The sequence below is a fragment of the Pinus tabuliformis genome, chromosome 5_1, assembly GCF_031772625.1.
Source record: "Pinus tabuliformis cultivar Carrire ecotype Pingquan chromosome 5_1, CPIR1, whole genome shotgun sequence".
NCBI classification, from domain to species: domain Eukaryota; kingdom Viridiplantae; phylum Streptophyta; class Pinopsida; order Pinales; family Pinaceae; genus Pinus; species Pinus tabuliformis.
This window is the reverse complement of record NC_142305.1, coordinates 719315101-719330240: the sequence shown is the minus strand read 5'-3', so window position 1 is coordinate 719330240 and position 15140 is coordinate 719315101.

Genomic DNA, 15140 nt, shown 5'->3' with positions numbered 1-15140 from the left:
CATGTATATGTGAAAATAATACCTGTGTTGAAGCACTAATGAATGCAGTGACTAGGATAGAGGTATTCGTGCAGAACTCTTCCAGGATGTAGTGGTCAGTATTCATGCAAAACTCTCCCAAGACATAGTGGTCCTATCCACAATTGAAGGTAGCAAAGCTAAAGTCCCAGAGTTCGCTTTCGTATGCGCTCTTCCTTCTCTTCTTTGAGGGCTAGAAATTGGAGCACCCCTCGAATTCAAACTACCCACTAGAAACAACAAGGTAAGATATTGGAAGTTTGTTAAGCTCCCAAAGGAATTTGGCAAGGACTCCATTTCAAAACAAGTCCTTAATTTTGAAAAATAATTTGGTATTCATTCCATTTTTAGGTAGGGATACAAATATAGAAAGGAAATTGTACCTTCAATGTGCTAAATTTCTAAGTGCTTCAATGACTGTAGATGGAAGAGTTTGTGGCAAAGTTACATGCATAGAACACATGACCACAATTTTTTTGAGATGCCTCAAGTTCCCATTGGACTTCCCAAAATACAATTCCCTCAAGTGCTTTGGTGCCTTCAATGTTTATATTTCAAAATGGGTTTGACCTCTAGTATGCTAACACTAGTAAAGATCAAAACAATTTCAAAAAAAGAAACATTATCTCAAGAATTTCAAATTACTACTTGTGATTCATGCATCCACAGTGTTTCAAGTTTGCTCTCCTTTAATCGTAGAACTCTTAAATTTGTTAGTGAAATCCTAGAAGGTAAGTAGTAGTACAAAAATTTAACCCAGGAGAGCCATATTAGTGACATAGCAATGTTGAATATGCTTTTCATGAATTCTCTTTCCACAAAAAAACCTTCAGTCCTAATCATCTGCACCCCCCTCACATAATTTGTGAAACGACTACCTGTGAACTCCGTGAGGTTTTTGAACAATGGTTAAGCCCTTTTGCAGCCATGTGAGTGAACGGTCCTATTCCACGCACCTATATTGTTTTCTCAAGATGTTAGAATCGTGATTAAGAATTGTTTTGGTTAAGAATTCAAAATATAAAGGACACAACTTTAAGAAAAACATTATTTTGAATTTCCTTCTAATGTTTCAAAACACATACGAGCGATTTGTTAGACAGAAGACGAAGATCGTGGGTTGGGAATGAAAGGAAAAGTGTCAATTCCAGAGGTTCATTCTTTGCAATATGTATGGCCAGGTTTGTCAAGTGGTCATGAATTTTTATCGTCTACTTCCACCAGACACCTGCTCTCCAGGTTTTGAAGACCAAGCCATCCTCCCCGCCTCGTTGCATACCATATTCTTATAGTGGTATATTTGTCTTCTCCTATCATGAAACTAACAATGTCTATGAACATCCACTTCTCTATTCTATTGAGTCTGTCATAGCTAATCTTGATTGTAGCTAGTATATCATCGAGAAGAATTTTGGAGATTTTGTGCAATTGCACTCTCCCAAACTCCAAAACTTTTCCACGAAAAAGACCTCTAAGAACTTTAAGGGATAATGGCAATCTAGCGCAGGCATCCACAAACTCATTTAAAACTTTCTTAAATTCTATAGGAGGATACCGTTGATTGAATGCATGCCAGTGGAATAGCTCTCCCAAGTGATCTTGGTCGAGTCATGTTAGCTTGAAAATTAAATATGCTGCAATCCTTGAGCTTGTAAGTATATCTTATGAGGGCTAGCCAGAGGTGTGATAGGAATGGTGGGAATGAATTGTGCTCCCTTCACCCTTCCCTTTCAGCTCACAGTTGCCCTCAAGTTAGACTGAAAACTCAGCCTCTTCCATCCATTCGGAAATCAAGCGTAGGGAGCATTTTTCTTTGGAAACCCCTCCTTCGACCCTGATAATGTGAATGTGAAGCAAAACTACATGTTTATGTAGGTTTCAATTCATACCAAGGAATATTTTATTAGAGTGAAACTCGTTGCAGTCAACTAAAATATAGCTATTTAATCTAATACGTGTCATAATTTCATTGGAAAAATGAAGGCAAAAATGAAGGTTGATGATTGGTTAGGGTGAATAATGTTTGCTCACCTCAACCCCACAGAGAAAATACCTTCGGCGTAAAAATTGGTTCATTTTCTTGGAAAATGAATAGGATGAAGGATAAGCTTAGGGGATTGAAGAACTAGAGAAGACTCAAGGAGAAAATTGATATGGTGAATCCCATTATGAAAACAAAGTTCTAGAACCAAAATATAACCTTGTGTGAAATGTCTCGGCAATAGAAGTAGGTTTAGAAAAGGAAGAATATTTTGAATCTCCATAAGTAAGGAAATTTGATCTCAATTTGTTTTCCTCAATTGATGATAAATTAGAAAATGAAATGGAAAGGGATATTGATTCCCTGAAATATACAAGGAAAGTGGGTAGAAAACCTAATCGAGATTTATGGTCGGCTTATGCAAAAAGGGATAAAGAAAAAGGAACTCAATTGGTGATTAATGTTCCTTCCTTCAAAGTTCCTAAAAATAAAAACAAATATGGTTCCTTTAGCCCTCATCCTAGTGGACGTTATAAATATTCTAGAAAATAATGAATATCATCTCCTCGAATTGCAAGGAGAGTTAGGAAGTGAGAAAATGGAATCTAAAATTAAGATATTAATTATATCAGAGAATCCCCATGTCCTCCCCTTCAGGGGAAGAAATTAGGGGAGCGAGAAGCTCTAGAAAAATTTCGAACAATTTATAAAGGATGTAAACCAGTGGAAGTAAGCTCAAGGGGTGCTTCGGGTGGATTTTTCACTCTATGGGTATCCTCCTCCTTCAATCCTCTACAAGGAGAAAAATCTTAGCATTGGATCATCACTAGATTGATTCATCTGCGATACATGAAAAATTGCAACATACTAAACATTTGCATGCCAAATATATATCATGACAGGGTAGAATGATAAAAACATTTTTTAGGAAAAAGGGAACCCTTCTCAACTCCAACTGCATTTTAAGAGGTGACTTTAGCGTTAGAATTCACCAGTGGAAGAAGAAAGGTGGTAATATTGTAAGAGATTAGTTTTAGCAAAAGATGGAGGAATTGATTTCCCAGTTAGACCTAGTAAATATCAATCCTTAACTCTCCAAAGTTATTTTGAGAAACAAAAGGGTTGGCCTTGGACACATTGCTACAATATTGGATCGATTCGTAGTCAGGAGTGACCTTTTGGTTCAAAAAATTTCTCCATATTCCTTTCATTTGGGATGGGGTGTTTCTGACCATCGCCCTTTCAACCTTCTTTTAGAGTTTGAAGATTTAAAAGGTACCATCCCATTGCCTTTTAACCCTATGGATGAATGATGAGGATTTTAATCCACCAATGCATCAAGCATGGTCGAGGAGGGTTATTGGCTCTCCTATTTTTATATGGGAGTAGAAAATCAAGGGAGTAACAGAGGAAATAAAAAAGTGGGAAAAGGAAAGGTCCAAATATTAGAAAAGGAAAGTGGGGCATATCAAATCCAATCAAGAAGGATCCTTTTGGAAGTGTAAGAGGCTCCAGTCATTGAGGATTTTCTTGATAAAGAGTGAAAAAGGATTTGGAAAATTGCATAGGAAATTAAAGTAAGAAGAGGATATTTGGAGATTGAAATCAAGAAGTTTGTGACTGCAATCAAGAGACAAAAATACTAATTTCTTCCACAAATAATAAAAAATAAGGGAATGGAAAAATAGAATCAAGTGTATGGAGCTTAATGGATATATTAATTCAAATTGGATAGAATAAAGGATGCCACTTTTGATCACTTTAAACCCATATATAAAGAACATGGAGATGCTCCCACAAATTTAGTGGAAGATTTTTTAGGCCATATTCCCCAACTAGTTCCAAAATCAAACAAATCTAAGATTTTTCTTTGTGTCACAAAAGAAGAAATTTGGATGGTGGTTTGGTCCTTTGATTTGGATAAATCTCCTGGTCCTGATGGATTCACATGACACTTTTATCAAAAAAATTGGAACACAATTGATCTAGGTGGATATTGGTGGGCACCTGCCTATTCCACTTGGACTCCCACCACTATCTCTTTCAGTTTTTCAATTTCCTTAATTGTAGCACAATTTACTATTTTTGGAAGTTTTTCAAGTCATGAACTTCCAGAGCCATTCTGAGGTCCTAAATGACATTTTTTGGGAAAATATGCAAACATAAATCTTTAATTGATTTTTTGATTCGAAATTTGTAGTCCTTGGATAGAGATTTCTAACGAGGCATTGTGCCTATCAAACGGAGATCGTATGCCGAAGTTACGACCCCGGGAAGTTGATGTACCAATTTATCCAAACAGGGCCTATAGTTTTGGTGCTTCATCTCCTATGGTTAGGTTTTTGGATGTTTAAATTTTTCCATTGTTTCCCAATAATAAATAGGCCTTCGAACCTCATTGTAACATAGTTCAGAGCCATGTAACCACCACATCTTTCATTAGAGATAACCTACCATTACCCCAGCTAGTTCTATTTCCTTTATGCTTGTAAGCATATTTCAGTATTTGATATTAATGAAATGAAGTGTTATTTCTGATGCATCTCTATATTTATGGTTATATCTATAATTTGTTGTGTTCCTGTTTAATTTCAGATCAACAATTAAATATGATTTAATTAGAATGGTGGACTTCATCCAAAAATCTAGTTGAATGGAGAGCACTCTCAATTCGACATTGCTTGCTTTGATTCCTAAATATGTAAATCCCTCTTCTTTCTCTCACTTTATACCTATTTCTCTTTGTAATTTTTCACATAAGATTATTACAAAGGTTATTCTTTAGAGACTCATGCCTCTTCATCCCAATCTGATCTCTAGAAATCAAGGAGGGTTCATTAGTAAGAGGAATTCAATGGACAACTTTGTTTTAGTATAGGAAGCCATGGAGTCTAGTGAGTCCATAGGAGACAAAAGGATGGTCATAAAGTTAGATATGACCAACGTCTTTCATCGTGTGCACCATTATTTTCTCTTTTCTATTTTAAGAAAAATGGGGTTCTCTTTCTTTTTTTATATCTTGGATCAATGTTTGTATTTTTGGGCTTTGGATTGCCCCCCTTGTTAATAGATTTTCTATTGGTTTATTTAAAGATTCCAAGGGCCTCAGACAAGGGTTCACCCTCTCCCCTAGTATTTACATTCTCATGGTTGAATCATTGAGTAGGAAGCTGGAATTTGAACAAATATGGCACTCCCTCTCTAAAATCTAATTCTCAAAAGGTATAAAGGCCATAAATCGGGCCTAGTTTGTTGATGACACAATCCTTCTTGGTGGTGCCTCTTGCATTATAGCACAACACTTCAAATATGTTTTGGAGTATTGTGTTTGAGTCTCTAGAGAATTGATAAGTAAGGGTGAAATTAATTTGTATTCCTAGAATGTTAGCAAACTATTGCATGGAAAGATGTCTATAATTTTTGGGATAGTAGAAAGGGATGAGTGGACCAATTTCAAATAATTGGGCTTGCCCATATGTCTCAAAATATTCCCTCATCCTTCTCGGGGTCATGCTATTGAATAGTTTAAATCCAAATTTGAGCAATGGGGGTTCATTGGGTAAATATGGCTAGAAGATTAATTCTATTTCAGCCTATCCTTTTATCCCTTCTTATATTCCAATTCACATCTATGTTGGCCCCCATCTCATTCAAGAAATAAATGGCTCAAAAACTAAGGAATTTTATTTCGCAAGGAGACAAGGAAATCACTAAAAACTTTGATCTAGTGAATTGGAAGGTAGTTAGGCTTCCAAAATCCATGGGCAGTTAGGAATAAGAGACCCCTTTCTAATGAATATATCCCTTAGGGAAAACTTGGTTTGGCGGCTAATCACAGGAGATAATGATTGGTGGAAACATGTGCTTCATAAAAATATCTTAATGGGGTGAGAGAATCTTGTATTCTTTGTATCCCTCACAATAGAGGTTGCTCCAAAATATGGCTTTTGATGTTGGCTTTTATTCCTTTAATAAGGTATATGTTGACTTGAATTCTAGGAAATGTGAAATCAACAAATTTTTGGGCTGAGGGAATTATGGAAAATCCTCCTCTGGGCTCAAATACCTTATTTCATCCCCTACGTAATTAGTTGATTTCCAAGCATAAAATATCTCTATGGGATATCTCCTCCTAGTCACCTGAAGGACATTCGTTGATTTGGGCCTAGGGCAACATTCTGGGTCACCTTGTTAGTAGTTGTAGATCTCTCAAATCTGCTCGTATTAGATATGCTCCTTCCTCCTTATCAAATCAACATTGTCAAGGTTGGGTAGGTGATTTGTATTATGTTAAAAGGGGTTATAAATCTTTTCTTGTTGGAAATAATACTAAGACGGGGGGTGAATCAGTATTATCACATTAATAAAACTTTATCATTTCCATAATCAGATTCATATATGCTACTTCCACAACTTCTTATGATTCAGTTAGTTGAGTGTATTAGAACATTATCAATCATATTAACAGTAAACTAGTGCAGTAAAATAGAACAGATCATCACACATAAGTCACACACATGAACACCATGATATAAGGTGGAAACCCAATGTGGGAGAAAACCACCTGCTGCAAGTCATCTCAATCTTCTTCTTAATAAGAAAATCCTTTTACAATATTTGTACTGGTGCAGTCTTATACCAGTACGGGAGCTACAACCCCCTTTGCTCTTGTACTAGCCGATCCATTTACTAGTACGCAGGCTGCTACCTGCTACAATGCTCCAAAGATTTCCCTTAGCTCTTATACTAGCTTAGATACTAGTATGTACGTGCTGACCTACAATCTTCTCTCCTCCAGGTACCACGTTTCATCAATTTTCATACTGGATACACTGCATACATCCACATTGTTTCCAACTGCTTTCCTGCGCACCCCCCGCACTGTGTCTCACGGACTTCCTGCGCACCTCCGCTCTGTGTCCAATGGAATGCCTGCGCCCCTCTGCATCTTCTGCAATTCTAGGCCTGCGAACCTCCGCACCCACAGTGCTTCTGGGCCTGCGTACCTACGCACTTTTCCTTCACTGTACTTGCGGTCCTGCGGGTATAGATAATTTCAAGACTTCAAGAATAACCCAGACTGTCAGATCTACAGATCTGAACATGCGCCGAGGAGATATCAACCCATTAGTAGATCCGACTTGTAATTCTCATGTTTCTCCTTGATATTGATTCAACTCTCTCTCACAAACTGATTACAAGAATTTCAGATCTAGCTTCTCTTAAGATCTTCTAATTTCACCCGTGTCTAGCCAAATGATCTCCTTTGCTTTATATAGGCAAGCTCTTGCTAAAACCATGAATCAATACCATAGATAACCAATACAAGGGGCCCAAAAACATGGGGCTCAATAATAATAATAATAATATAAAACAATACCACTGACCAAACCATAGGATCAAATACGTCGGGCTAGATACTATGGTCCACCATTGGATTCCCACGTGAGAATACTTTTTCACTGCATGAAAGTGCGTGAACTAGGGTCCGCACCTTTTACATGGTGTACCTACGGGTATGTATGCACTTTATCTATGATATTCCTGCGGGTCCGCGCCTTTTGTACAGTGTACCTGCGTACCTCTTATTTTCTTCATTCTTAGTGAGCTGATCATCAATCTCTGCTACTGACCTGTTGTACTGGGATCTATCACCTGTATAAGTTGCCATCAAGGACAACACTTTAGCCATAATGCCAACAATCTCCCCCTTTGGACTTGATGGCAAAGCTTACTTGTGAACTTTCATCTGATCCCTTTGAGCTATCTGGTACCCCATGCACTCTGTCACATCTGATATCTCTTCTGTAGATTCATCTTGTTGTATATAAGAGAGATGATCTTCTATGAGTGGGTTGCCATCAAGTACAATACATGCATCATAATGCCAACAATCTCCCCCTTTGGACTTGATGGCAACAACACCGAATCACTCTCCCCCTTTGACATCAAGGGCAAAGGGTTATGCTCCCCCTAAGAACATGCTCCCCCTGACTATAAATCAGATGAGCTCCCCCTTTGTATATGCCATGGTGCACCAATCTGATCATGCTGAAATGTCTGCTCTGTTATATAGTGTTGTTCATGCTCAAGCTCCCCCTGACAGTAAGCAAGGTCTGCAAAAAGATGTTCTACAAGAAGAACATGACTCTATATATCATAAATGACCTTCCTATCACCAAAAGACTCAATACATATATCCATCACCCAACCAAGTGAGGATCATCCACCCAACCAAGTGGGGATACATCAGAAATATTACATCTTCATCCCAGGCATAGTGGGGAAACCAACATAGGCCGTTACATGACCTGAAGAGATCTCATCAAATGACTACAATAGATAGAGACACACTATTACATCATGAGTCTTGATATGACCTTTACAGAGATCAAACACCTAAATAAGATCATGATAAACATCAGCAACAACATTGTATGATCTGCTCCATAACATCTTTTATCATAAGGAGAAACACCAAAGCCATCCAGATCATCATTTGGGAATATCTGCATCAATCAACATATGTACGAAACAACCTATCATCATATAGGTAAGAGCTCATCATCATCATGTCTCCAACAATGCAACTTTGAATAATCACCCATGTATCCAGCTAACAATCCTCATATGTGCCAAGAACAATACGAATCTTGCATCATAATTCTTCTTATCCTTATGAAGATCACCATGTAAGCACCAGATATGTAGCATCAGAGAATCAACCATAAATCTGATCTGAAAATCAACTATGTAAATCCAAGAATCATATGAGATGGACAACTCATAACCACATCATAGCAAGATATATCATTTAGCCATATAATCTTCATCACCAAGGACTATTAACCATAATGCCAACAAAACATATGCTCCCCCTAAACTGGTGCCATCTGTCAGATCTTATCAACAAGAAAAGTCAGCCAATAAATGCCTTAAGACAGATCCGCAGTTTCTCATTATATGGCCTGCGTGGCTCCGCACTTCACCTTCCGCTCCTCTGCGTATCCCCGCACTTGACTTTCTGTGTTTCTGCGTATTCCCGCAGAGAGCCTTCTACTACAGCGCGTACCCACGCACCTGTGCCATCAATCGCGCCGCGTACCTCTACTGTGGCCATGCACTCTTTGCTCCTATCGCGCCGCGTACTTCTATGTACCTCCGCAGGTTTTGCTTCTATCGCACCGCGTACCTCTGCTCTTGCTCCGCACTGCTTCTTCTGTTTCGCCGCGTGCGTCCGCATGTGCCCTTTTGTTACGCCGCGTACTTATACTGTACCTTCGCTGCTCGACCTCCTATTTAGCCGCGTACCTACGCATCAGGACCATTGCTGTGCTGCGTACCCTCGCACTTTCACAGTGAATGGTCTGCGTACCTCTGATTAGAACCCAATTAACAGTCCTCCTCTGTGCCACTGACAGTCAGATTCCCAGATCTGATCTTGTGCTCGAGAGATCATACTTCATAGATTCACTTCCAACTTCACTTTCCCTACTGCCTTTCTTCAAACAATCATATACGCGATTGTGCAGTATCCAACTCGTGTATATACGCGACTTCCCTTTATGGAGTTTGCATATGAGATTCAGGACACTGAAGTTTTGTACTTTCAGCTCCCTCTGATTTTGGTATGTCTGTACGTTGTGCTGTGCCGCCTTTTTCTGACTGTACTTCCTTTTTCCTCCATATCTTCAAGCGTGATGATGACAAATTCTCCTTTTGATATGGTGCCCACACTTTGTTCCTGCATTCCTTAGCTATATGTCCAAGCTTGTTACATGCATAACATCTTACATGTTTCATATTCCTCCTGTAACAGTCAGCAGCTTTATGACCATACATATTGCAGGCAAAGCAATATCCATTAAAGTACCTTGAATGTGATGATCTTTCTGCATAATGGTCTTGAACCCTTCTTCTTCTACATCTAGCTGCAACATGTCCAAGATTATGACATACATAACATTCAACATTATTCATAGGAGGAGTAACGGATTTTCTTTGAGGAATCTCTTTCCTTGGTTGATGATGAGATTGATCTTTCATTTCTTCGTTAATCACTTTAGATTTCTCTTTAGAGTTCCTTGCCTCACCTTGTGAACTAGATTCACCTTCAACAGATTCATGGAAACCAAGACCAGTCTTTATAGCAGGAGACCTTTGACTACTAAGAATATCATCCAAGACTTTAGAACTATCTTGAAATCGTAAAAGCTTATCCTTTTCTTCTAATTTACCTTTCAAGATATTTACCTCAACCTGAAGCTGTTCTTCCTTTTCAAGAGATTGCTTTTTCAAATCTTCTTCAACTTTCCTTCCTTCTTCCATTTGTTCCCTTAGTTTGAGAATCTCCTTTTCTTGTTCTTCATTCAGATCCTGCTGCATTTGACGAACTCGGAAGGCACATTCCAGCTGAGATTTTAAGCTGATGACTTCGTTGTCTTGTTTTTCAATTGCTTGGTGAAGATCTTCATTCTGCTTCCTTGATTCTTCAAGATCTTCCTTTAGTGAGCGGATCGTGGCTTCAAGATTTTCATAATAACTGGATCGATCTCTGAGCTCCTTGATTGTTGTGTTCTTTTCAATGACTTCATTTCTTAGTGATGTTACTTCATCCAACAACTTTTGATATTTGTCCTTAAATAGCTTCCTTACCTTGCTTCCTTTCTCTAGATGAGCTTTTAGTTCAGCAGTTACCCTTTCAAAAGCACAGTTCCTTTTGTCCAACAGATCTTGCTGAGTTCTAATTTTGTCTGTAAGACTTTTAAATTCTGCCTCAATTTGATATCTTTCTTGCTCACCCATAAGAGAAAATTCAGTAGTCTCACTATCACTTTCATCTTTTCCAAAAGGAAAGATAGCTGGAACATCAGAGGATAGCAAATTCATACCTGAATGGTCATCTTCATTCTGAAATGATTCTGAATCTGATTCTGAATCTGAAGAGCTTCTTATACCTAATCCCCAATCGATTCTCCCACTGTCATAGTTCCTCTGATATGTCTTCTTCTTCTTAGGTGCTTTCTTCTTAAGCTTCTTTCCCATTGTTTCACGGATCTCCTTCAAGCGATCAAGCTTCTACCAAAGGACCTGCTCTGATACCAATTGTTGGAAATAATACTGAGAGGGGGGGTGAATCAGTATTATCACATTAATAAAACTTTTTCATTTCCATAATCAGATTCATATATGCTACTTCCACAGCTTCTTATGATTCAGTTAGTTGAGTGTATTAGAACATTATCAATCATATTAACAGTAAACTGGTGCAGTAAAATAGAACAGATCATCACACATAAGTCACACACATGAACACCATGATATAAGGTGGAAACCCAATGTGGGAGAAAACCACCTGCTGCAAGTCATCTCAATCTTCTTCTTAATAAGAAAATCCTTTTACAATATTTGTACTGGTGCAGTCTTATACCAGTACGGGAGCTACAACCCCCTTTGCTCTTGTACTAGCCGATCCATTTACTAGTACGCAGGCTGCTACCTGCTACAATGCTCCAAAGATTTCCCTTAGCTCTTGTACTAGCTTAGATACTAGTATGTAGGTGCTGACCTACAATCTTCTCTCCTCCAGGTACCACGTTTCATCAATTTTCATACTGGATACACTGCGTACATCCGCATTGTTTCCAACTGCTTTCCTGCACACCCCCGCACTGTGTCTCACGGACTTCCTGCGCACCTCCGCTCTGTGTCCAATGGAATGCCTGTGCCCCTCCGCATCTTCTGCAATTCTGGGCCTGCGAACCTCCGCACCCACAGTGCTTCTGGGCCTGCGTACCTACGCACTTTTCCTTCATTGTACTTGCGGTCCTGCGGGTATAGATAATTTCAAGACTTCAAGAATAACCCAGACTGTCAGATCTACAGATCTGAACATGCGCCGAGGAGATATCAACCCATTAGTAGATCCGACTTGTAATTCTCATGTTTCTCCTTGATATTGATTCAACTCTCTCTCACAAACCGATTACAAGAATTTCAGATCTAGCTTCTCTTAAGATCTTCTAATTTCACCCGTGTCTAGCCAAATGATCTCCTTTGCTTTATATAGGCAAGCTCTTGCTAAAACCATGAATCAATACCATAGATAACCAATACAAGGGGCCCAAAAACATGGGGCTCAATAATAATAATAATAATATAAAACAATACCATTGACCAAACCATAGGATCAAATACGTCGGGCTAGATACTATGGTCCACCATTGGATTCCCACGTGAGAATACTTTTTCACTGCATGAAAGTGCGTGAACTAGGGTCCGCACCTTTTACATGGTGTACCTGCGGGTATGTACACACTTTATCTATGATATTCCTGTGGGTCCGCGCCTTTTGTACAGTGTACCTGCGTACCTCTTATTTTCTTCATTCTTAGTGAGCTGATCATCAATCTCTGCTACTGACCTGTTGTACTGGGATCTATCACCTGTATAAGTTGCCATCAAGGACAACACTTTTAGCCATAATGCCAACATTTCTCTTTTGTGATAGTATACCTCCCTCTTCTTAGCTTTGGGACTTTATTTGGAGCTCAGACTGCCTCCCAAAAATAAAAAATTTTCGTTGGAAATTAGCTTATAGGAAGATCTTAACAACTGAGAATTTATTAAAAAGGGGAATTTTTGGACCTTCCTGGTATGCCTTGTGCAGGCACACTACTGAAAATATAGTTCATCTCTTCTTGGAATGCTCATTCACACTTGATTTTTGGGGAGTGATCTTATCTCAATTAAAATCAAGGGTAATATGGCCTTCTTCACTATAAGACTTGTTGGGAAAATGGGGAAAATGTTATAATGGATATTTTGCAAGGAAAAAACTAATGAAGAGAATATGGGAAGTGTTGCATAAATATGTATGTTGGAAAATTTGGCTGGGTAGAAATTAGGTTATTTTTCAAGATAAAAGGGTGGATGTTATCAAGGTTGTGGGATCAACATCACAATTTCTTGGAGAATCTTTCCAGGCTAAGAAAATAAATGAAGAGGATCTGAAATTGGATGAGATGAATCAGAATGGATTCAGTTTTTGACCAAAGTGGACCATCAAAGAGCAACACATCTCGACACGAGCTAGAAAGTAAAATTATCTGAGGAATTTGATCACTGGCTCTTGGAGCAGAAACAATTTTTCTTAAGCTTCAACAGCACAACAAAAGGAAACCTAAGGCTATAGGAGTTGGGGGGGTAATTTTTTTCGTAAGAACCAAGAAGAACATAGGTATGCTTGGGGTTTATGTCACACTTCCGACAATGTTGTTGAAGCATATGCCTTATATCAGGTTTTAAGAAAATTTGTGAATCTGGGAATTTAGGACGTGATTGTTTTTGGTGATTCCTTGAATATAATTCACCATTTATATTTAGGATCTCTCCCTTCAAATACAAATTTAAGTATATTTTCAAGTGAATTTATTAGTTGTATTAGTCTATCCCTAAGAAGAAATGTCCCCATGTTCTTATATCAAACAACTCCAAGAAAGATCACATAGATAATTTGGGGTCAAGGCTAAATCAAGGTCAACTTTGGTGGAGGGGGAAGGGGTATGTCCCCTTCCTTAATGGTCAATCAGGAAACTCAGAAATCAAAGCAAAGGAATAATTTATCATAGTTTAATGTAACATTTTGATGTTTTGTAAATTTTGTTTTTTGTTAGGTCAGTGTTGATGAACATATGAGTGTAATATTATAGACATTGTAGCATTTTGTTCAAAAGCTTCAAGGTCATAATTCTCTAAATGGTCATTAATACATACTCCATTCCAACCATGTCCTCTAGTTTCATCTTATGTAACATTGTAGCTCAACGTCTTTTAATATAATAATTATTCTCAATTCTTGTTAAAATAAATTACATATATATATATATATATAGCGAGAGAGAGAGAGAGAGAGAGAGAGAGAGAGAGAGAGAGATATGATAATGGAACTAATTTAGATATAAATTAGACTCATCTTTATTTTAAGTCATAATTCATATTTTGTCATACATTTTGCTCTTTTGGAAATCAATTTAAATATTATTTATTATAATTAATTTATATTTAATTATAATACAAAACAAATATAATAATTATAATTTTTTAGTACAATTATTTTATTTTAGTTAATTTTCAAATAATTAAATAAAATATTCCACAAATATTCTATTAAATGGATATGGCAAGTTACCAATTATGTTAAATGTTATAATAACATATTGTAGAAGTCATATGCTCTCTTCACCCATACTTTTTAATTTGCTTTGAAATTTCTTTATAAATTAAATTTACTTATTCTATTTAATTTTTTATTTTATTTTAAAAATAGTATTGGAGATAAATTGATTTTTTTAAATTTAAAATTAAATTAAAATTTTATAATCAAAACCGAATCTGTGAAATCTTTAACACAGTTTTTTAAATTAGCAAAAGCTAAAATGTTAAAAAAATAAAATTAAGAAATTCTGTCATGTTCCATTTAAATAATTTATGATTGTAATTTAAATCTAGAATTATAACGTTTTGAAAACTTAAAACAGAAGGTCCCAAAATCATATGTATTCTTGTGTATACATTATTAGTTTAAAAAAATTTCATTCATGTTTTAAATAACTTATTTTTGTTGACACCTAATCCTCTGCGATTGGGTGAATTTGGAATGTGAACAGTTATCAGAAGATGAACTGAGCAGTCACATCCTTTGTATATAACAATAGCTACCTAATGAAATAGATCGAATCAGTTTTCTGCCAAACTGGAGTTACTCCTAGCCTAACATGGTATCAGAGCCAAGTTCTTTTTCTAGCCTTTGTGTCTTTGTAACTCCTGGTCTGCTCCACTGCTCCCCATATAATTCAGCCACTGATTACCTGCATTCTGTCTGCCATCCCTGCGTTGTACCTGCACTCTCTGCCTGACATAGTACCTGCGCTCTGCTCCATATTCCATTACCTGCTCCATACAGTACGTTGCCCTACTGCTACGTAACCTGCACCCTACTCTTCTGAAGCGCTGTCCTGTCCAGCGCTGCCCTTACTATCCTGACATTTGAACGCTTCTTGAAATTGGATCCAGATAAGAATGCCATATGGTATTGGTATCAACGCTGCCTAACAAATATACATCAGAATGATTGAAACTA